General features: G+C 45.6%; 1 protein-coding gene and 3 non-coding genes across 4 annotated transcripts in view; 3 read left to right on the top strand and 1 right to left on the bottom strand.

Moving 5' to 3' along the window:
* Positions 1 to 22,004, top strand: part of LOC140189165 (uncharacterized) — a 315,492-nt gene that overhangs the window by 259,995 nt on the left and 33,493 nt on the right. The window lies entirely within an intron of this gene.
* trnam-cau (transfer RNA methionine (anticodon CAU)) lies at positions 17,868 to 17,939 on the top strand. The gene has a single exon. It is a non-coding gene; the product is annotated as a tRNA-Met (tRNA).
* On the top strand, positions 18,070 to 18,143 carry trnan-guu (transfer RNA asparagine (anticodon GUU)). The gene has a single exon. It is a non-coding gene; the product is annotated as a tRNA-Asn (tRNA).
* Positions 20,959 to 21,030, bottom strand: trnag-ccc (transfer RNA glycine (anticodon CCC)). Its single transcript has one exon. It is a non-coding gene; the product is annotated as a tRNA-Gly (tRNA).

Here is a 22,004-nt window from a genome sequence, read left to right as displayed (position 1 = left end):
TTCGTGTTACAAGATAGAACTCCTCACATTTGCTGAAGTGTTACTGCAGTGAATGGTTTTATTGTTGCTCCTAAGTAGACAATCACTCACATTCAAATGCAGACGATGAACTGGCATACACTCCGCGGGCTGTATCAACACAATATTTACAAATGCAGTGCAGCTGCTACAAGACCAAAAGCAGAGTACCGAACATCTCATCATTGATATAAAGCGCTGGAAGTACGCTGCCTGACCCGCTCAGACCCTGAGAAATTGGCCGCTGAATTCGCTGTATTGGTTTGGTTTTAGATAGAAATCGCAGCATCCATAGCGCCGGTGGTTCCACTCCATTCCTGAAATGCCGAATACTGGGACTGGAATGTGACAGTTCAAACCAGCGGCAGAATCAATCACAGCATTGGGATTAAGCTTCACCATCCACCCACGGCAGCTGACACTAAGGCTTACCGGGAATTCCAAAGGCTGAAATAAAAGGGTAGTAAACGTCTTCTATCTGCCAGATGACTGGATAAACCATTTCAGAAGGAATCTGTGATTTCTGTTGCTCCTGTATTCACAGCTCTGGCAGACAGCTGATGCATTCAAAGCGGCCCAGATTTATACAGAAAATCTGTCTCCAGAGACAGGGTTGTACACCTCACTAACTGTCTTAGTTACAGTTGATTGAACAAGCAATTCAATGCAATACCATTGCTCTAATGTAAATATTGGGTCGATTGGAGACAAATACATCAAAATTATTTGGCATTACCTCAGCAGCGTATCTGGTGGAAATAAGCCGGTAGATTTAATTTCAAAGACTGAGCTTTGTCACGAAACAGCTACACTTACAGTTTTCATCATTTTGTTGGCTAATTATTCATCTCTCAACGGAGACCAGCAACACTGACCGATCCCTACCTCTGTCCCTGCAGTTTCCCATTTTGAACTGTCCTTCAGTCCTTCAGCTTCTTCCTGGTGACTCTCTCTCTCTCTCTCTCTCTCTCTCTCTCTCACACACACACACACACACACACACACACACACACACGCACACAGAAACAATTGCACAAATATATTTCAATGTTATAGTGACTGTCCTGTTGTACATACTATTTATTATAAGTTACTACAAATTGCACATTACACATTTAGGCAGAGACATAACGTAAAGATTTTTACTTCTCATGGAGGAAGCCTGAGTGGAAACTGCAGCAGAACAACATGAGAGAGGTCTGGGGGTGGGGGGGGGGGGTGGGATGAGGACCATCACTGGGCTTCGGCAAACTGGCAACAGAGGAGCTGAAGGCAGTGTGGACAGGGCCAACGAACTTAACCTGTTCTTTAACAGATTTGACATTATGACCGCTGCTCTTCCCCCACATGAGCCATCTGTTGTCGGCCCCCAACCAACACATATTCCACTCTCCCCTCCTACCCCTCCTCACAGTCCCCCGCCCTGCTCTCATGACTATACCCCTCCCCCACAGGAAACCACCATGGTGGGCTTCACGGCTGAACAGGTGAGAAGACAGCTGAGACGTCTCAACCCAAGCAAGGATGCAGGACCGGATGGTGTCAGTACCAGGGTGCTCAATGACTGTGCCTCTCAGCTATGTGGAGTTCTTCACCATGTATTCAACATGAGCCTGAGGCTCGGGAGGGTTCCTGTACTGTGGAAGACGTCCTGCCTCGTCCCTGTGCCGAAGACGCAGCGCCCCAGCGGCCTCAATGACTACAGACCGGTGGCATTGACCTCCCACAGCATGAAGACCCCGGAGAGACTTGTTCTGGAGCTGCTCCGTCCTATGATCAGGCCACACTTAGATCCCCTCCAGTTGGCCTACCAGCCCCGACTAGGAGTTGAGGATGCCATCGTCTACCTGCTGACCGGTCCGATGGTAGTGGGTTATCGTTGATAGTTGCTTACAAAGTTAGTTGCAGATTTCCTGAGGAGAGCTAAGGTACCGGTGACCCCTGTTTCCATCCTGGGGGTCAGTGTGGACATGGTGGAGGATTACAAATACCTGGGGATACGAATTGACAATAAACTGGACTGGTCTAAGAACACTGAGGCTGTCTACAAGAAGGGTCAGAGCCGTCTCTATTTCCTGAGGAGACTGAGGTCCTTTAACATCTGCCGTACGATGTTGATGATGTTCTACGAGTCTGTGGTGGCCAGTGCTATCATGCTTGCTGTTGTGTGCTGGGGCAGCAGGCTGAGGGTAGCAGACATCAACAGAATCAACAAACTCATTCGTAAGGCCAGTGATGTTGTGGGGATGGAACTGGACTCTCTCACGGTGGTGTCTGAAAAGAGGATGCTGTCTAAGTTGCATGCCATCTTGGTCAATGTCTCCCATCCACTACCTAATGTACTGGGTGGGCACAGGAGTACATTCAGCCAGAGACTCATTCCTCCGAGATGCAGCGCAGAGCGTCATAGGAAGTCATTCCTGCCTGTGGCCATCAAACTTTACAACTCCTCCCTTGGAGGGTCAGACACCCTGAGCCGATAGGCTGGTCCTGGACTTATTTCATAATTTACTGGCATAAATTACATATTACTATTTAACTATTTATTACTATTTCTATTACTATTCTATTACTATTTATTATTTCTATGACTATTACTATTTACGATTTACTAATAGTAATATTACTATTACTATTTATTATTTATGGTGCAACTGTAACGAAGACCGATTTCCCCCGGGATCAATAAAGTATGACTATGACTACGACTATGACTATATAAAGTATGTAAGTAATGAAGTCAATGCAATTCGAAATACACAAAAAAAAAAACAGATTCGAACGAAGATACAATAGAGAGACGGTAAAATAAGCACGTCGCTAATGTACAAACAGGAGAAAATCTGAAGATGTTGGCAATCCAGGACAACACAAGGAATGCTACTGAATTCCTCTAGAATTTTGTTTGTCATTTTGGTGATGTAACAGTCTTTAATGGGTATCTCAAATCTGTCAAAAGTAAAAAGACATGGAGAGTAAATATTTCAATCTGCAAAGGACTGGGCAGACTGTTAAATAATACAAGAAAATACTGGAAAATGGCAGACGAATAGGTGCATGGCGGCTGGAAAAGAACGAGAGAAAGACAAGCGTGAGGAAAATTGGAGAAAGGGAGAGAGAGATGGAGAGACGGGGAGACGGAGAGACGGAGAGACGGAGAGACGGACGCCGATAGGCAAACTGAAAAATAGATCGGCTATGCAGGTAGAAAGACAACAAGAAACAGGTGCATAGATTGCAGGATTGTGCTGTTTCTCCTGTATCTCCTGGTCTCTGGACAAAAAGCCAGCACCAATTCTTGCATCCTTCCATTCGTCACAAGGCTCCAGTCAGAGAGGCAGCATCTACTACCATTCTCTGGCTTAGTCAGCAAAATCAAACTGTAATGCATTTCACTAACACACCTTGAATGGCATACGATTGAACGTTCTTGAACAACAACCCATGCAGGCCCTTGTCAAAGGGTTTGCTAACGTCCATGTAGACAACATCCACTGACTTTCCTTCGTCAAATTTCCTGGTATTTTTCTTGAAGATGTCTTTAATAAGTTAGCTTCCACCCCCTCTTTGCACAGAGAATATCACAAATTCACTACTCCCTTTTATATCCAATTTCCTGTCAACTCCATCCTAAATCTATTCCTCAGAATATTGACGTTATGACCCCTAGTTTTAGTTTAGAAGAAAGATAGTCTATCTCGTCTATCCCTTTCACAATTCTGTATGTTTCTCTACGTTTCCCTCTCATTCTTCTGAATTTCAGCATGCATAATCGCTGTCAATTCAACCTCTGCTCATTGACAAACTCGCCATCAATATGGTCATCCTGCTCTGCAACACCAAGGAAACCAATAGTTTTCCTCAAGAGAGGAAACCAGAACAGCTTGCAATACACAAAGTTCAAATTAAATTTGTTATCAAAGTGCAATAAGTATATGTCACCATTACCACCTTGAGATTCATGTTATTGCAATTATACACAGTAGAACAAAGAAATACCACATAATCAAAGCAAAACATACAACGACTGAGAAACAATCAAGGAGCAAAATACGACAATCTCTGCAAATGCAAATAAACAAGCAAATAAATAATACTGAAGACACGAGTTAGAGACCAGTGATAGTGAGCACATAGGTTGTTCAGAGTTGACGTGAGAGAAGTTATCCACGCAGATTCCTCCAGCCATGACCTCACCAGAACCAAAATAATCAACTGGAGGATCGCCCGTGATAGGAAAGAAACAGACGTCGACTCGGGAGAGCCCCGTACTAGGATAATGTTAATGCCGAATTATTGATATTAACTGATTTCTCGCTGATAATATTAACTCTATCGGAAAAGAACGGTGAGTCTAGTGGTTGGTATGGGAGTTACTGGCAGAAAATAAATGAGGGAGGAAGAAGCTGAGGAGCTGAGACTGGCTCTGAGTCTGGCTGGATAAGAAGCAAGTGATAGCGCTGTGTAACTCGATTGCTGCCCACTATCCGCAAAGTTATGCTGTTCAAAGTTCAAAGTACATTTATGATCAAAGTATATATATATCATACATAATCTGGAAATTTGTCTCCATACGGGCAGCTAGAAAATGGATAATCCCGATGGAATGCTTTTTAATAAAGACCATCAAATATCCAGAGTGCAGGAAAATAAAAACAAATCGTGCAAACAACAGAAGCGATCAGACACCTGAAGCTCACGAGAGTGAGACAGTGGGTCGAGGGCTGTGAAGCCAGTCATCACTGCAGCCGAGCAGCCCGTTAGTTGCAGGCCACACCCTCGGTTCAGTGGAGAGACGAGTGCACCTCGCTGAGCAGCCAGCTGAACCGGCCCGTCCCTTGCCTCCGACCCCGACTCCCTGACCTGGCATTTAAATCGATCAAACCTGAGGTGTTTTCTCGCTCGCAGGCCTGGGCCCGGGCCCAGTCAACTCTACTCTGCATTGTGTCCGCTTTCCTCGCCTCAGTTCTGTCACATCGAATCAGCTCTCAGTCTGCTCCAGCAATGACCAAACATTGTCTCCTTCCCCACTCTCCGGCCCGGGCACGTCACGCACAACCGTCCTGAATCTTTAATTCTTCACTTCACACCGCAAAAATGCCAGGTTGTACAGGAGGTTGAAAAGCTCAGCTCCGATAGGAAAGCAATAGGCTATTGATTGCAGTGATCGTTTATTGAAAATATGTGATTCAAGAAGTAATTCGTGGTTTTGTTTGATGCCGATAAGTGATCGCTGTGCTTCCCCAGCGCCATCTTAAACCGAAGTGTCCTCTCCCTGGTGCCAGGGTCCGGGACGTCTCAGAGCAGCTATAGAACAGCGGGCCAGTGTTGATTCAGCCATTGGTGGTGGTTTGCGTCGGAACCAATGGACAGGCAGAAAAGGGGTGATGTCCCACACGGTGAATGTAGAGAGTTGGGGAAGAAGGTGAAGAGCAGGGCCTGAAGGGTTGTAATCTCCGGGTTACTCCCGGTACCGTGTGGCAGTGGGGGTAGGAACAGAAAGTTAGAGCAGATGAATGTGTGACCGAGGAGCTGGTGCAGGGGCAGGTTTCAGGATTCTGCATCACAGATTCATGGAATCATAGAAACGTACAGCACAGAAGCAGGCCATTCGGTCCATCTAGTCTATGCCAAATCATTTAAACTTCCTACTCCCATCGACCTGCACTGGGACCGTATCCCTCCATACCCCTACCATGCACGCAACTATTTAAACTTCTCTTAAATGTTGAAATCAAACTTGTATGCACCACTTGTGCTGGCAGCTTGTTCAGACATTCTCATAACCATCTGAGTGATGAATTTTCCTTTCCAGCTCTCCTTAAACATTCACCTTTCACCCTCAACTCATGACCTCTGGTTATAGTCCCTCCTAACCCGCATGGAAAATGCAAACACGAGAAAATTTGCAGATACTCGTAATTCAAGCAACACACAAAAAATGCTGGCGGAACGCAGCAGGCTCGGCAGGGTCTATAGGAAAAAGTACAGTCAACGTTTTGAGCCGAGCCCCTTCGTCAGGACTAACTTAAAGAAGAGATAGTAACAGATTCGAAACTGGGACTGGGAGGGGGAGATCCGAAATGACAGGAGAAAACAGGAGGGGGAGGGTGAAGCTAACAGCTGGAAAGCTCATTGGCCAAAGGGATACAGAGTTGGAGAAGGGAGAGGATCATGGGACAGGAGGCCTAGGGAGAAAGAAAGGGGCAGGGAAGATGGGCAGCAGGCAAGGAGTGATTGTGAGAGGGACAGAAAGAGAAGAAAAAAAAGGGGAGAATAAAAATAAATAAGGGATGGGGTAAGAAGGGGAGGAGTGGCACGAAGTCATGAGGTTGTTTTGGCAGTCAAGGTGAAGGATAATCCAAAGAGCTTCTACAGGATATTAAGAGCAAAGGGATAGCAAGGGATAAAATTGATCCTCTTGAAGATCAGAGTGGTCGGCTATGTATGGAGCCAAAAGAAATGGGGGAAATCGTAAAAACGTTTTTTTTTTGCGTGTGTATTTACTAAGAAAATTGGCATGGAGTGAATAGAAATAATGCAAACAAGTAGTGAGGTCATGGAAACTATACAAATTGAGGAGGAGGAGGTGCTTGCTATCCTGAGGCAAATCAGAGTAGATAAATCCCCAGGACCCTACAGGGTAGTCCGTCGGACCTTGAAGGAGAATAGTATTGAAATTGCAGAGGCCTTGGCAGATATATTTTAAATGTCGGTATCCATGGTTGTAGTGCCGGAGGATTGAAGGATAGTTCATGTAGCTCCCTTGTTTTAAATGGGCTCACAAAGTAATCCGTAAATTATAAGCCAGTAAGCTTGATATCGGTAGCAGGTAAATTATTGGAAGGAGTACTAAGATATAGGATCTACAAGTATTTGAATAGACAGGGATTTACTGGGAGAGTCAACATGGCTTTGTGAGTCGTAGGTCATGTTTAACAAATCTATTAGATTTTTTCGAGGAGTTTGCCAGGAACTGGATGTAGGGAAGGCAGTGGATGTTGTCTATATGGACGTCGGTAAGGCCTTTGTCAAGGTCCCGCATGGGACGTTAGTTGGGAAGACTCAGTCGCTCGGTATACATGGTGATGTAGTAAATTGGATTAGGCATTGGCTCAATGGGAGAAGTCAGAGAGTGGTAGTGGAGGATTGCTTCCCTGAGTGGAGCCCTGTGACTAGTGGTGTGTCACAGGGATCAGTGCTGGGTCCATTGTTATTTGTCATCTATATCAATGATCTGGATGATAATGTGGTAAATTGGATCAGCAAATTTTCTGGTGATACAAAGATTGGAGGAATAGTGGACAGTGAGGAAGGTTTTCAAAGTTTGCAGAGGGATTTGGACCAACTGGAAAAATGGGCTGAAAAATGGCGGATGGAGTTTAATACTAACATGTGGAGGTATTGCACTTTGGAAAGACAAACCAAGGTAGAACATACAAAGTAAATGATATGATAGGGCACTGAGGAGTGCAGTAGAACAGAGGGATCTGCGAATACAAATACAAAATTCCCTAAAAATGGCGTCACAGGTAGATAGGGTCGTAAAGAGTACTTTTGGTACTTTGGCCTTTATAAATCAAAGTGTTGAGTATAGGAGTTGGAATATTATGGTGAGGTTATATAAGACATTGGTGAGGCCGAATTTGGAGGATTGGGTGCAGTTTTGGTCACCTAATTACAGGAAGGATATTAATAACTTTGAAAGAGTGCAGAGAAGGTTTACAGGGATGTTGCCGGGACTTAAGAACTGAGTTACAGAGAAAGGTTGAATAGGTTAGGATTTTATTCCTAGGAGCGTAGAAGAATGAGGGGAGATTTGATAGAGATCTATAAAATTATCATGGGTATAGATAGAGTGAATACAGGCAGGCTTTTTCCACTGAGGCTAAGGGAGAAAAAAAAAACAGAGCACATCGTTTAAGGGTGAAGGGGGAAAAATTTAGAGGGAACTTTGGGGATTTGGGGGAGGGGGTTCTTCGCACTGAGAGTGGTGTGACTGTGGAATGAGCTGCCAGACGAAATGGTAAATTTAAGAAGAACTTGGACAGGTACATGGATGAGAGGTGTATGGAAGGATATGGTCCAGGTGCAGGTCAGTAGGACTAGGCAGAAAAAATGGTTTGGCACAGCCAAGAAGGGCCAAAAGGCCTGTTTCTATGCTGTAATGTTTCTATGGTTTCGAACGGAAGTTAGAGAAATCAATGTTCATGCCATCAGGCTACCGAGACTGAATATAAGGTGTTGTTCCCCCTTCCTGAGTGCGGTTTCACCTTGACAGTAGAGGAGGCCGTGGACGGACATATCAGAATGGAAATGGGACGTCGAAATAAAATACGTAGCCACTGGGAGATCTTGCTTTCTCTGGCGGACAGAGCGTAGGTGTTCAGAGAAACGGTCTCCCAGTCTGCGGCGGGTCTCAACAATATATAGCAGGCCACACCAGGAGCACCGGACGCGGTATATCACCCCAGTCGACTGACAGGTGAAGTGTCGCCTCACCTTGAAGGACTGTCGGAGGCCCTGAATGGTGATGACGGAGGAAGTGTAAGGACAGGTGTAGCACTTGTTCCGCTTATAAGGATAAGTGCTGGGAGGGAGATCGGTGAGGAGAGATGTGGGGAGGGGGGACGAATGGAGAAAAGAGTCGCGTAGGAAGCAACCCCTGTGGAAAGCAGAAAGAGGGGGAGGAAAAATGTGCTTGGTGGTAGGATCCATTTGGAGGTGGTGAAAGTTAGGGAGAATTATGTGTTGGACCCGAAGGCTGGTGGGGCAGTAGGTGAGCACAAGGGGAACCCTATCCCTAGTGGGCTGGCGGGAGGATGAGGGTGACAGCAGATTGTGTGACATGGGAGAGATGCGTTTGAGAGCAGAGTTGATGGCGGAGGAAGGGAAGCCCCTTTCTTTAAAAAAAGGAAGACATTTCCTTCGCCCTGGAGTGAAAAGCCTCATCCTCAGAGCAGATGCGGCGGAGACGGAAAAAGTGCGAGAAAGGGATGGCAATTTTGCAAGAGACAGGTTGGGAAGGGGAATTGACCAGGTAGCTGTGAGAGTCTGTAGGCTAATATTAGACATCAGTACATAAGCTGTCTCCAGAGACAGAGATAGAAAGATCAAGAAATTAGAGTGAGGTGTCGGAAATGGACCAGGTAAATTTGAGGGCAGGCTGAAAGTTGGAGGCAAAGTTGATGAAGTCAATGAGCTCAGCATGGGAAATGCCTGCTTGCATTTACCGGATCTCCGTGACTTCATGTGGTGCAAAGGTGATCTGTACAAAAGAGAAGGCTTCACTGAAAGGGGGTGGTGGTCGGTATCATAAGGCTCATTGCTGCTTTCTCCATCGCATTTTTTTCTGACAAACGATTATCGCAATTTGCAAACAAGAGAAAATCTACAGACTCTGGAAATTCGAGCAACAAACACAAAATACTGGAGGAACTCCGCAGGCCAGGCAGCATCTATGGGAAAAAAAAGTTCTTCTTCCATAAATGCGGTCTGGCCTGCTGAGTTCTTCCAGCAATTTGTGTGGGTTGATTATCACAAGTAATAGTCTGTAATTTCCCTTTGGAACTGAAGACAATTCGATGTGGCAGAAACATCGCAAGGTGGCGGATCCTTCGCTGACAGAGAGGAGATCACAAGCTTTGATCGATGTCAGCGCCGTGCCGAAGGCCAAATGGAGGTGACGAGGTTCGGGAAAGTTTCAGTCTGTTTTTCACTGTGGTAACAATGTTAGAGCTGTGAAGGGAGCATTGGGCTGAACTGCCCGGAGAAATCACAGTTGCCAATGGAACTGCTTTCAACGGTGGTATTAAATTTCTTAAAATGGACTGTATGAATTTTCAGCTCTGAAGCTGCTTCATGAGGATGAGGGTGAAGTCTGTTATTGCAACTACGGGGTGATGGGATCAGATTTAGGTAACAATACCTGTGTCACCATTGATATCACAACTTCTGTTAATGGCACTTACAGAATCGGCTGGCAAGCCGACTGTATTTGTTGTCCCAGGGTATCCCCTTTCTATTTAAATGGTGTCCCTGGTCTGAACAAACGCTGTCAGGGGGTTATTACAATTTGGCGAAGGTAGTACCAAATACATACCATCTGCCAGCGTTGAAGGCTGAAGGAGACTGAGCAGCGTTACTGGATTGTAGCGTTCCTGTTCTGGGGACCCACCAGACTGACTCGTGAGAGGATCGGTATGGCCCCAGGGTTGCAGTAATTGGCTAACGACACAGCCACAGTGCGGATATAAGTCTGAACACCAATGACATTATCACAAAATGGCAGCAAGCTGCAAAGTTGCCTCTCAAGACTGAGCAGCATTAAACGTTCTGTTGTCTGAGAGCGAAGATAGCTGTGCCATCATTGGCCTGGAATAATGGACAAACATCCTTGATGTATCTGAAAACATCACCAACTTTAGCCGTGTGGATCCCGTTGGAAGCTGTTAAGGGTAAGAATTTTGGCCCGGAGTTACATACGACTCTATTATCACCTTTGGGACCTATAATTGACTTCAATCCCTGCTAGGAAGTTTGTGCAACTCCAGTTGCTGATATTAAACCTTGTTTTAATTTCTTGCCTGACAGCACTCTGCGGCGTGATGGCCCAAAGAACGGCTGCCTACATTGTTGTGCAGCAACCCTCCTCTTCAGGATAGTCGATGACAGGATCACTGAGGAGACCTGAATTCTCTGGACAATTCAACTGCACCCACAATCCATGTTGTCCTTTACAGAACGAAAGGGAAGTGGGAGGCGCTACAGCAAGTCAAGTTAACGTAGCGCCTTGGCAGGGAAAGTTCACAGATAACGTGCAGTCAACCTCAGCAAGAAAGGTCTTTGTAAAGTCTGATTTCCCTTTGCACAGCAGGGGACTGGAGTTATTTTGCGCAGGAAAACAAGATGAGGATGCAAATGACAGTCAATGTTCGTTAGCGACTTTGCTAAAGTGGTGCGAAAATGCGGGAGTTGATAGCTGACAACTAAAGGTACGGTTTAGTGTGCTCGGAGTGATGGACTCAGCCGCTGAGTGTAACAACGAACGTTGCGAAATACAGATTCTCCCAGGGAGATTCGAAGAAACTGTCTGAACACGTCTCTCTTTCTTCTTGGAAGATTCTACCATTCCGAGCTCGCAGCAGCAAGAGATTCCATCTTCCCAATGAGCGCTGAACTGATCACTTCAATGCCAAATTATTTGTTCACATTTCTTTGTGTTTTGAGTAGCAAAATCAGCGTCTCCCCGTCGGGGAATTGAATCCCGGTCTCCCGCGTGACAGGCGGGGATACTAACTACCATACTAACGAGGAATTACTGTTGATATGTCATTTCAAGCACGTATAAAATCACAAGACGGTGGATAGTATTACCTTGTTGTTTGTTGAGTGTAATATTGGAGTCATTGTCCTTCCCACAGAGGTGTCTCAGTTTCCTCCAGCGATTCAGTCACCATTGTGTTCAAGGATTAGCGAAAGAAAATACTCTCATTCGATCTCATCTCCGTCTTGTTGAAAAGTAATGCGACAGGGCGGAAACGATGTGTAGCTCTTCGAATTTTGAAGGGATCATTCTCACTTCAGTCAGATTCCGTGCGAATTACTGGGAGTTTTGTATCTCCGGTCTGTAGGAAGATATCGCCATCAACTGGATATAACAGGAACTGCAGCGCAGTGAGGAATCAGAGTGAAGTGACCAGATTCAGAAAGCAGCTCGAGCCACAGTCATGCACCCCTGGAGACGATTCAGGCCCAAGCCTCCTGCAGAATGATGGCACAATGGTGATATAATGGTGAACATAGCGCTCTTACAGAAAATTGACGCGTGTGATTTCCAATGGTCGCAGTTAGCAGAGTTTTCATCTTTCATCGAAACTATCAGAAATAAACTCTTCATAGAACCCGATCTGCGCAGACTTATTTCAGCCGATTGGTCAAACGCTGCTAAATCGCGTACGAATTCCAAAAATTGTTTATATCCATGATTGAGTATAAAGTTATTATTCACCCTGGGCCTGGCCAGTCGATCAAGGATGGATTTCCTATCTTTCACATTTTCTCGATGAACCGACCAGTGCAGCTTCCTGCTCTCACTGTAACCCAGACTCCCACAACAAACTAAAACGCATCAAAACATGTCAGATGATCTGTTTACCCTGAGTGTGTCATTCTACACACCACTCAATCTGCCTATCCCTGTGGGATCCCTCTCCCCACCCTCTCTCTAGTACACGATTAAATTAAACCCTCCTTTATTGTGATTAACATATGTAAGATAGAATCGCAGACTCATACCACCCTGAAACAGGCCTTTCGACCCACCACGTCCATGCCGACAATCAAGAACCAATCTCACCAGAGTAAAAAAAATCAACTCACTTACGAACTGATTTATTGCCTTCAGTGCTTTGATGGTTGAGGTGTTTGCCCAGACAATTCTCTAATGTTCTGAGTGTATCTGCCTCCGGCATGGGTTCCAGTTTCCAAACACCATCTTCATGAAATTCCTAATCTGATGCTGTCTAGGTTTACACACGTCAGGACATTTTACCAGCATTCAGATAGGCCCCGGCTAATTTGATATGACCTTCAAAGATCTCCGTCACCTCCAGCACTCCATGGAAACAACCGCACTCTATCCAGTCTCGGTTTACACTGGAACTCTCCATCTCAGGAAAAATCCTTATGAATATCCCCTGCATTCAACGCTTCAGTCCGTTTACAGAGTGCGCAGAAGTTTCGATTCTCGAATCCGCGGTAAATTAGACAAGTCCTAGGTGGTTTCGACCGAATGGATGACCATGGGCCAAGCACACTCCCGCTGCGCCCTCTGCTATTGGCCGAACGTGGTGCTGCGCTGCCCCGTTGTGGACGCTTCCACTTCTTTTATTTTTGCTTATCGGTGTTCTGCTGACATCACATCGTTTCCCTTAATAACTGATCTTCGCTGATTTATTCCGCGCCAATCTCTCTGCCCGTGTCTCTCTGTTTTCTTTTCCGTGTTCCCTACCCCCTGCCCCATCCTGTCCTTATCTCTGTGCTCCGACCCATCCGGAGACCTCGTTCCAGGCATGTCAGCAATGAATATGTTTTGCATTATCTAATCAACACGATTTCAGTAGCCCTGCTGTCACACATTCTGTTTATCTTCCACTGTGTCTCTTCTGCGTTCTCTCTCTTTGTCTCTGGGCTGATCTTCGGGACAAACATCAATGGGTCGAACAACAGAGAGCCGAAATGAGCCAAAGGACACTATTTCCTCCTGTCGGTATTTTGCAGCTTACGATGCTTTCACTCACACCTAGGTGGTTTAATTTAATCAATCCCGAGGTCTCGTTAACTTCTCAGCCCGTTGATGTAATTGATAAATTACACAATGAAATAGATCGCGGCTGATCCCGCTGTTGTGCCTTTCTGCCTCGTGGGTGTAAAAACCGGGGACCGAGTCTTCGGGTCTACTCCGGATGCTCCGGGAGCGGATCTGTTATCCAGTCTGGTTCGGGATGCTGTTAGCTTGCTTCTCTTGTTTGTATGATATGTGTTTCTTTCTCTCTCTTTCTCTGCGCATTGGCTTTTGGTCGGTTTAAAATTGGATTATTCGAGTTTCTTGCCTTGTGGCTGCTTATGAGCAGACAAATCTCAAGGTGTATAATTTATACCTTCTTTGGTAATAAATGTGCGTTGAATCTTTGAATCCTCTCTCGTTAATAGATTTCGCCTCTATTGCCTCTGAGAAAGGGAAATCCAAACAACCCCGTTCTCCTGCCTGCACGTAGGGGCCCGTGCTTAAGGAAGGATACCTTTAGTGAACGAGGGAACGCGGCAAGTGGTCACGAGACTTGTTCGCTGAGGAGAACTTAAACTCTGTGGGCCGATACTCTCTGGAATAATCTCATTTCTTCACACACTGACGGAGCCCCACGATTGGGAGTTCTGAAGATGTCCGGCTCAATAGGAAAGCAGTTCAGTCCATGTTGGTGGCAGATGATCAGTCGAATGTTAAGAGTGACCAGAGTCACTCAACCAGTAGAATTTCCAATGAACACCCTGAATTCATAAGAACCTACACGAGGAAAGATGGGGATTGATTACAGACGGTTACTATGGATCAGTATGCAGAAGCTGTGGACTGCAAACAGTCCCGCTTCTCCCCACAGTACATCGGCTGCTCTGTCAATGTGTTCCACATCCCCACTTCACTGTCTGACTATACATCTTCCTGTTTCACACCGATTCTAAAACTATATAAAAAGAAAGATATCAAAATATTAGTGAGTGTGTAAAGTTCAGTGAAATGGGAGGTAACGTTAATCAACATATTAGTTTAAAATAGAAGGAAGCATTTTATCGGAATGGTAAGGTTTTGTCGCCCGCTGACTGTCAACGTGATTCAGCTGGGCGAGGACGTCAATTCCAAAATGCTTGCTGGCAACCACACACCATGTTCCAAAACTTTGGTTAAGCAAGCAAGGTTTATAGCGAGGAGACCCGAATCCATCAGTAGAGAAATTGTTTTTTCAATTATGTAGAGACACTACATCTGGAACACCATTCAGAGTACAAGCATTTAAAGAGGTGGTGTTAATCGCGGGAAACGAGTAAAGTTTATTTTTTTAAAAAATTAAATTAATACCTGTGGTGTGCAACTTGTGTTCTGAAACGAGTTCGAGATATAAGGATTGTATCCTCTGGAATATAGAGCATTAAGAACTTGTAACATAATAGATGTAAAATCCTGAGAGGTCTTAACAAACGGGATGTGATGAGACTGGTTCCTCCTGGATAAGAATATAGATTACAGTCACAACAGCCCATTCATATGAAATGCTGGAACAGTGGTCCGATGATTCCAATGCAGAGATAACCATTCAAATGAAACAACTGGAAGACCTGTGTCGTCCACTCCCTTTCCTATCTTCTATGTCCGGAGATAAGGCGTTCCGTTCGGTGCAATCCTCTACCACAATCCTGTCCCAGAGAATAAAGCTGCTGGGCTCCACCAATCTTTCCACCTCGTCGCTAATAGTGTGAAACAGCATCCGTGTCTCACCCAATAGATTACTCTCCCTAAAGTTCAAAGTTGCAAGATTAAACTAAATTTATTCCCGAACTATATACATGTCACCATAGGAGCGTTCACAGTAAATAGAACGAAACACAAGCCCATCAATGAAAGACCGCGCTCAACAAAGACAGCAAACGACAAAGGTGATAAAAACCATAAACTACACAAATACAAGAAAAAACAAAGAAAATATTAAAAATAAATAATAAATAAATATCGAAAACATGAAGTGATGAGCCTTGAAAGTGAGTCTCTGGGTTGTGGGTACAGTTCAGTGTTGGGTAAATGAAGTTATCCATTCTTCTTCAATAGCCTGATGGTTGAGGGGTAATGGACCTATTGATAGGTTACCTCCTTCCTGATACCAGCAGCGAGAAGAGAGCATGACCTGGATGGCCGGGATCCGGCATTCCGTGTAGATGTGCTCAGCGGCGGGGAGGGCTTTACCTGTGCTGGACTGGGCTCTATCCATTACTGTTTGTGAGCTTTTCCGTACAAGGGCATTGGTGGTCCCATGCCAGGTCCTCATGCCACCAGTCAATATGCTCTCCACCGCACACCTATGGAAATCTGTCAACATTTTAGATGGCGTGTAGAGGCGCTGCCGAGCCTTTTCTGTAATGAAACGTATGTGCCGGGCCAAGGATTGATAATCTGAAATGATAACACCGAGGAACTTAAAGTTACTCCCTCATCCTTCCCTCGCTGATTCTCCCTCCTCCCTCAACATCCACACTGTGCCCTCACTCGGCTTTTCACATAGATTCCCTTCTCACTTCTGATATTTCTTGTGCTGAGTTTGCCAACTCACTCCTGTAACTCCACTTCAGTGATAGCTTAACTCCCTCGAAATGTTTCCAGTGCTTCTTCCGCTGGTGTCTTCACAGGAGCGCCGTCTCTCCAAAGGCATAACACGCTGCCAGGAGGTTATGACCATCGCGTATTTATTAATGTCCACATACAACTAATATTAACCTAATTCCTTTGAGATATTTCCAGGCCTGTCCGTGTTCAATATCTCAACTGTGTTGTCACATTTATTCCTTCAGTTTGCTAGTCACTGCGCTTTCTGTATTTAACTTTGTGTGTGTGTGTGTGTGTGTGTGTGTTTCATTTCACCGGCGGATATAATATCAATTTAATGTCTGGGAACTCATTCCCAGACCAGAGAAACAACTCATATCAAGAGTCTGCTACTGGGAAGGAAAGGGTCAATGTATTTCATCAAAAAGGTCTTTAAATTACATTTTCTGTGGTACGTTTTGGTATGTGTTAATAGCTTTTTGTTGAATTAATCACACGTAATTTTATTTTTACAATATAAGAACATTTCTCCGAATATCTACTTTACAAAAGATTTGGGAAGATGATTCACGGGTTTAGCAAGACACGGATCAACACACCCAAAATGCTGGAGGAACTCAGCAAGTCAGGCAGTTTTTTTCCTTGGAGCGACGGAGGAAGTTATGGAAAAGAGTACAGTCGACGTTTTGGGCCGAGACCCTTCAGGAGGACTGGAGAAATCAAATGAGGAGTAGAATTGAAAAGTGGGAGAAGAGAGGGAGAAGCCCGGTGATAGGTGATAATCAGCTGCCAGCGTGTCTTTACACCGTCCCACGTGGGGGAGTTAAAACCCAACCCTTACTGTATCAGTTACGAAGCTACGGTGGAGAAATGGAAAAACCGCCCCTCGTTACAGGGAGGGGCGAACCATCAGCGATAGTCCCCACCGCTCCATCTGTCACTCACTGGTCCGGCCGTGATGGTCTGAACATGATACGAACAGTTAATCCCGGAGGAGGAATTGCTGCATTTGAGGGAAGTGTTTGCAGTACATTAATGTCGCGAGTTCCGCTTCACAAGGTGAACTGCGGGTTCAACACTGAAGGGACTCCGACATTCATTCAATCATCAGGACAAGATTAGGAAGTTAATGGCACCTCGGGATTGAGTCCCCGTTGTGGGTGAAAACGTCGCTGTTTATGTTTTTAAAAAGCCTCACAAGTGGGATGAATTGTCTGTCTGAACAATTAAACAATGTAAAACAGAGTCACTGGTGAAATATCGGGAACGAGGTGCAAGACGGTTAGAGCATAAACGGCACAGAGATGATAACTGAGTGGGCCAGAAAGTAGGGAAGAAAGAAAGAAAAGTGGAGAAAAAGAGAAAGAGGAGAAACAGGGAATGAACGAAAGAAAGTGGGTATGAATACGGGGAAAAGAGGGAATGGACCCAGACATATACAGACCCAGAACCAGACTCAGACAGTGATGTTGTGGGGATGGATCTGGACTCTCTGACGGTGGTGTCTGAAAAGAGGATGCTGTCCAAGTTGCATGCCGTCTTGGACAATGTCTCCCATCCACTACATAATGTACTGGTTGGGCACAGGAGTACATTCAGCCGGAGGCTCATTCCACCGAGATGCAACACAGAGCGTCATAGGAAGTCATTCCTGCCTGTGGCCATCAAACTTTACAACTCCTCCCTTGGAGGGTCTGACACCCTGAGCCAATAAGCTGGTCCTGGACTTATTTCCTGGCATAATTTACATATTATTATTTAAATATTTATGGTTTTATATTGCTATATTTATATTCTATTCTTGGTTGATGCAACTGTAACGAAACCCAATTTCTCTCGGGTTCAAAAAAGTATGACTATGACTATGACTATGACTATGACTGTGACTAAGACATAAACAGACATTGAAATAAACACATACACAACACACACAAAGCATCCACAACACTCACATACAACAATTCTTTATATTCTCGGCAGCAGAGTGGCGCAGCGGAAGCGTGCTGGGCCCATAACCCAGAGGTCGATGGATCGAAACCATCCTCTGCTATGTTTTCTGTTAGCGGCAGCGCTTATGCATCCTCGTGTTTTAAAACACAAATGTGTCATATTATGCATCTGTAAAAGGAAACAGCATTTCAATTGACATCTGCCATTTATTCGTACTTCATTTAATTCTCGTCTCTGTGGCGCAATCGGTGAGCGCGTTCGGCTGTTAACCGAAAGGTTGGTGGTTCGAGCCCACCCAGGGACGCTGGTGATCGTCAGCAGTGTTTTTTTAATCTCTTTCGCATACAAGAGAAAATGTGCAGCAGCAGTGACGGAATAAAGTATACGGTCGATGTTTCAGGCCGAAACCCTTCACAGGTTCATGAAGCAGCCTGGCCTGCTGAGTTTCTCCAGCATTCTGTGTGTGTTGCTTGGATTTCCAGCATCTGCACATTTTACCGTTTGTGATTCGACTTCTGTACTGTGAAGTCTCTTCCATGGAATTGAACTGAATTAACTATTAATTACGTCCTTCACATACATGAGGAGAAAAAAGTCTTTACGTTACGTCTCCGTCTAACTATACAATGTACAATTTATAGTAATATGTAATAAATAGTATGTACAACAGGACAGTCAATATAACATAGAAATACGATTGTATCAGCGTGAATTAATCAGTCTGTTGGCCTGGTGGAAGAAGCTGTCCCGGAGCTGTTGGTCCCGGCTTTTATGCTGCGGTACTGACTCCCGGATGGTAGCAGCTGGAACAGTTTGAGATTGGGGTGACTCGGATCCTCAACAATCCTTCAGGTCCATTTTACACACGCTAGTGATCCGGCAGTTTTTTTTTTTCTCTCTCATACAAGAGAAAATGTGCAGCAGCATCTATGGAATAAAGCACAGTCGCCGTTTCAGGCCGAAACCCTTAGAAACATAGAAACATACAAAACCTACAGCACAATACAGGCTCTTCGACCCACAGTGCTGTGCCGAACATGCACGTACTTTAGAAATTACCTTGGGTTACCCATAGCCCTCTATGTTTCTAAGCTCCATGTACCTATGCAGGCGTCTTTAAAAAGACCCTGTCGTATCCGCCTCCACCACTGTCGCTGGCCGCCCATTCTATGCACTCATCACTCTCTGCGTAAATAACTTACCCCTGACATCTCCTCTGTACCTACTTCCAAGCACTTTAAAACTGTGCCCTCTCGTGCTAGCCATTTCAGCCCTGCGGGGGGGGGGGGGGGAGGGGGGGGGGGGAAACACCTTTGACTCTCCACACGATCAATGCATCTCATCTTCTACACCTCCATCAGATCAGCTCTCTTCCTCCGTCACTCCAAGGAGAAAAGGCCGAGTTCACTCAACCTATTATCATAAGACATTCTCCCCAATCAAGGCAGCATCCTTGTAAATCTCCTCTGCACCCTTTCTGTGGTTTCCAAACTCTTCCTGTAGTGAGGTGACAAGATCTGAGCACAAAACTCCAGGTGGAATCTGACCAGGGTCCTACATAGCTGCAACATTACCTCCCAGCTCTTAAGTTCACCTCACGGTTGATGAAGGCCAATGCACCGTATGCTTGCTTAACCAGAGTCAACTTGCTTTGAGTGTCCTATTGACCCGGATCCCAAGATCTCCCTGATTCTCCACACTGCCAAGAGCTTTACAATTAATACTATATTCTGTCATCATATTTGATCTACCAAAATGAACCACTTCACACTTATCTAGGTTGCACTCCATCTGCCACTTCTCAGCCCAGTTTTGCATCATATCAATGTCCCGCTGTAACCTCTGACAGCCCTCCACATTTTCCACAGCACCCTGAAGATTTGTGGCATCGGCAAATTTACTAGCTCATCCCTCCACTTCCTCATCCAGCTCATTTATAAAGATCACGAAGAGTAGGGCTCCCACAACAGATCCCTGAGGCACACCACTGGTCACCGGCCTCCATGCAGGATATGACCAGTCTACAACCACACTTTGCCTTCTGTGGGCAGGCCAGTTCTGGATCCACAAAGCAATGTCCCCTAGGATCTCATGCTTCCTTACTTTCTCAATAAGCCTTGCATGGGGTACCTTATCAAATGCCTTGCTGAAATCCATACACACTACATCTACTTCTCTACCTTCATCAATGTGTTTAGTCACATTCTTCAGGATCATGAAGCAGCCTGACCTGCTCAGTTTCTCCAGCATTTTGTGTGTGTTGCGAGGATTTCCAGCCTCTGCACAGTTCCTCGTTTGTGATTCGACTTCTGTACTTCAAAGTCCCTTCAATGGATGCCTACCCTGAAGAAGTTTAAATCTTCCCTTCGACGAGAGTTCAGTGAAACCCTCTCTCACTGCCGCCCCCTCTGCAATTTCAGCTCTTCTGTTTCTGCTGCGTTTCATTGCGAGCTGAGAAACGCTGCGCTGTCCGGAAGCAGCGCTCCCTACTGCAGTGGCGATGAGCACAGTGGGAATTGAATCTGTTCTACGTGTTTCAGTCACATATACCGAAATACAGTGAAATGCTTCTCTTTCTCTCTGCTCATAGAGATCAAATACACAGTTTAATGGGAGAGAACAAAGTGAAGCAATAAGCAAATGCAGAATAAAGTGTAACAGCCACAGGGAAAGCACGGCGCAGGTAAATAATAAGCTGCAGCACCATAACGAGGTGGATTGTGAGGTCAAGAGTCCATCTTATCGTACTAGGGATCCATTCAATAGAAACAACTTTCCATGAGACTGTGATGCGTACCTTCTGCTGGATGAAGGAGGGAGACCAGAAAATATCCAGGGCGCGTTGTGTCTTTGATCAGGAATCTGTATGTTCGATTTGACCAGAAAGTGTACGTTTCCTCGAGCGGAGTCCTTGGAACTAACGGACTTCCGGGGTCTAAAGTTATGTTTTTCATTCAATTTGGGGTTCTCGATCCTCCTACATCAGGGACCACCACCATCGTACCTGAGGGATCCATCTGTTCCATTAGAGTGAATTTCACTGACAGTAAATTGCCCATGAATTCTGCGTTCATACGGCTTGGTGATAGGTTTTATTTTCAGTCTTAAAGTGTACAACCTGCGATGGCCGGGAATCGAACCCGGGTCAACTGCTTGGGAAGCAGCTATGCTCACCACTATACCACCATCGCCCCATGATGCAAACCAGATTCCGTGACTGAATGGTCTCTGGTGCTATAAGATTCTGTAACTCGATTCTCAGTGTCTGAGCTGTTTTCTGAAGGATCGTTCCTCACTCTGTTGCAGTTCCTATTCCGACCAGTGGATGTCGCGACGTTCCGACAGACCGGAGAAACACAGCACCTGGGATCCGACTGAAGGGAGAATCGACCCGAGAGATTCGAAGGGCTACAAATGGTTTCCTGCTTGACGTATCAGTAAATGCGAACCAAATCCTGATTATAAATATCCGTTCAAACAAACACGCGGTTAGACTTTAATGGGATCCCTTCCTTTGGCCAGTCCTTGAACTCAATCAGTGACTGAATCACTGAAGAAGTCTGAGACCCCTCCAGTCACACAGTGAGGAGGGGACGGGTAAAATGCGCCACCTCTACACTCAGCAAACAGACATCAGAGTGACTCTATGAGTTCTCCTATACACTGACATCCGTGTGACAGGTTCCACACTCCTGTTTATTCCTCGTTAGTTTCCCCACCTGTCACGCGGGAGAGAGGGGTTCGATTCGCCGACGAGGAGACCGTTTTCCTGCTTCAAATGAAGACGGGATTAGAATATGGGAGAGTCCAGTGTGCAAATAGCCCGCGACTGGAGAGTTTCCCGAGAACAAGGGACGGTCTGTTCAGCATTTTTTTTCAGTGTTCCATCATCGTGTCTGTACTTCAACGCCGTTCGGCGTTAAGCTCGGTGACCGAATCCTTCACTCCGAAACATTAAACCAGGGCTGCTGCTCCGAGATATGAACCCCCGCACTTTCCCACTACTCATGGCGACTCTGTCAGATTCCCTGGGTGACTGTGCGGAGAAGACAGGCAAAGGTACAGCTGAAACACTTTGGAGAGAACCAAACCATGTGGTCGTGTTTACCGACGGGTTTAAAGTCACCCTGCCCCTCCCGCAACCCCGGACCCTCCGACCAGACGC

This window comes from Mobula birostris, chromosome 28 (assembly GCF_030028105.1).
Source record: "Mobula birostris isolate sMobBir1 chromosome 28, sMobBir1.hap1, whole genome shotgun sequence".
NCBI lineage: Eukaryota > Metazoa > Chordata > Chondrichthyes > Myliobatiformes > Myliobatidae > Mobula > Mobula birostris.
This window is presented reverse-complemented; position numbering and strand designations above follow the sequence as displayed.